The following is a 3,012-nucleotide window of genomic DNA, read 5'->3' as shown; positions in this document are numbered from 1 at the left end:
AGGGAGACACCAAAAACATTATTCTATGACAAACAACGAACTAAAATTAATATTAAAAACACTACTAAGCTTACAAACCAAGGCGTGATTTACAAACCACTATGGGAGGACTAAACTCCAAACATCACTACTTTGACTCCTGGGTGCAGTGTTTATGCTAGGCACGAATTCGGGGTATTTGGGCAAGTCCTCTTTTGCAGACCTGCCAAAACCTCGGGTAAAAGCAGACGCCAATCTTTCATTACTTTAGAGAAGCGTCCGCAAGCAGAATGACCTGACGGCACCATATAAACACAGAGAGTGTTTAAATCACGTGTCCCTAAGAAAAGCCAGAACAGCTCCGCCCTCCGCCCGCGCCGGCTCCTGGCGGCGCCGCCCCACTGCGCAGGCGCACACGCCGTCAGCGCGGCTGGGGTGGGGCCGCGCGTGCCGCCGCTGCACGCACCGGGCTGGGCCGGACCGAGAGCGCCCCGCCACCGTCGCACGGGCTTTGTCTCTCCCCCGCTCCAGCTGCGGAAAGGGACGCTCGGAGCGGTGTGCCGGCAGCGCCGCCGCTCCTCACGGGGCGCAGCGAGCGCCAACCCGGAAGAGAAAGGGCCGCGGCCCTGCGCATGCGGCTGTCCCTGGCTTACATGGCCTTACCTGGCTGTGCGCGGGCGAGACGAGGCCCTGCGCGCCTCCCGCCCGCGCATGCGCGATGGGAGCTGGGGGCGGGGCTCGGCGCTGTGGGGGAGTAGGAAATTAGCAATGGAGAAGCGCATTTAATAATAGTGTTCGTATGCGTAATTACATTATGTAAGTGCGTGTGCTTACATATATTTGCAGGTGTATTTATATCTAGGGATGTATTCTTAAGGCGTTTTCTTGTTTTGTTCGTCCTGAGATACACTGGTCCCACCAAAAGCCATTTTGGCAGACCATTTCTGCAATATCTGCTGTCACAGTGGATTAAGGAAGTTCTCTTTTCCACAGCACTTTTAAATAAGTATTTTTTTTAAGGCTCTTTTCAATTTTGCCTTTAGTGTTCCATGTTATTATGAGTCCAACAATGTTAAGAAGATATTTGCTGGAAGCAAGACTTTATTAAAAAGCCAGAGGTAATAAAGGATATTACTAGGTAGATGTAAAGAAATAGGGACATTAAAGGATTTGCAAAACATAAGTTCTCACTCAGGAGAAATAATGGGAGTAATTCTAAATAGTTTTCTACATTAGGCATAGCTTCTACCACCAATGGCCTTACTCCCGTTAAGTAATAACAGCAGATGCTGTAATGTATATTAGTGTTATCCTGTGAAGAAGTAAATGGAAGAAGGCTGAAACACAATATTTGCATCAATATCTCTTTACAGCTGTGGGTTCAGTTTTGAGATCAGTGAAGTTTATTGCATTTGAAACCTAGGTGTGTGAGATAGACGATGCGTGTATGAAGAACTGGGAAAAGGTGGTGTTGATAGGAGAAAGAATATAATAGAAGGAACCACATTTACAAAGAAGTGAAAATGGATCTAATTACTCAGTCATTAAAAATATCGGGAACTTTGCAACTGGTTTCATTAAGAAGAGGACCTGGCCTAGGGTTTATTTGCATGCAGTGGAATATTGGCTTAAACGATCATGCTCCTAGTCTTATCTGAAATACTAAAGTTTTGAGTCTGTGAGGTATAAAGTACAATTTTTAATATATATTATTTGAATTTAAAGTCATTATAAATTGAATATAAAATGTAAGCTCCACCTGTTGGTGAAAATGTAGGATTTCAAATTATATTTGCTACTAGCCCTATGATAGTAGCTCAGTTCCAAAAGGGCTTTACAAGAAATTGATAAAAGGGTGATTTTTCTGCTTAAAATCTGAATAAATTTGAAGGAATATGGGCTGCATCTCAGGAGAAGCAAGTATGAAAATGGCATGGGATCAATCAATTTTATGACCAGCTGAGGCATCCAGGCTGTTTTAGCTCTCAAGCAAAAAAAGATGCCAATTTAAGTTTTTCTCTATGTAAAAAGTCATGTCAGAACAATTTTTTAATAATGCATTTTGTAATTGATTGCCACCAAGGCTGAACTGTTTCATCTTTCAACCTCAAATCTCCTCAGTATTTGTATACAAGTATTGTTCTGACAGTTAAAAGTAAACACTTTTTCTTGATTAGATGCACTTGCATTAAAATTTCTAGTTTATTTCATGTGGTCATTCTTACTGTAATAACAAAGTATGATAGATGTAAATTAATTAGTTGAATGAAATCCAGTAATCTTTGCTAACACTTTCACCTGTGGAAACTTTTTGGTAGAAAAATTGCTAAAATAACAATTGCAGTTCACAGCTGAAATGTTTTCAGACCATGTTGTGGACCATTGTAACATTGGATCAGTCAGACTTCTGCAAGGAATTTTTTGTGTGCAATCCATCCTTGTTTATACACTGTTGTTATTAGTATTACTGCTGTTACGATTTGTTTTCTGTATTTAATTGCTGTTTTTCCAGTAAATTATTATCTCAAATAATAATCTCTGCCTTTTGTCCCTTTCTTATTGGAGGAGAGTGGGGGCAGTGTAAATGGCTGATTGGAGCTTAATTTCCAGCTAGTTTTAAACTAAAACAACTGGTCATTTCTAGAAGGTGTCTCCAACTAAGTCTTGCATATTCTGCAAGAGGAAAAGTGAGCCTTCCAAGCTTTCATCTGTTTATTCTGCTTATTCCAGCCCTTTCATGCAAGTTAGGTAAAGCCTGCAGGAAAGAACTTCCTTCTTGTGGTCCTAACAAAGTTCATAAAAAATTTTCCATTCCTGTGAATGCCTGCCACCCACCCTGGGACTCTCCAGTCTCTTTGTCTTCTGATGTTCTAGAGTTGTCCCCGGAAGATATTTACCACAAAGGTACTCGTGCTCACAACAAGGGATTGTGAGCACCACAATCAAGGCAGTCCTTAAATATGCAGAAAGAGGATGGAATGTGAAGAGCACTTGTATAAATAGCAATAATAAAACCTTAATGATCTCCCAGAC

This window comes from Ammospiza caudacuta, chromosome 3 (genome assembly GCF_027887145.1).
Source record: "Ammospiza caudacuta isolate bAmmCau1 chromosome 3, bAmmCau1.pri, whole genome shotgun sequence".
Taxonomy (NCBI): domain Eukaryota; kingdom Metazoa; phylum Chordata; class Aves; order Passeriformes; family Passerellidae; genus Ammospiza; species Ammospiza caudacuta.
The sequence above is the reverse complement of the archived record's forward strand: the minus strand, read 5'-3'. Positions refer to the sequence as shown.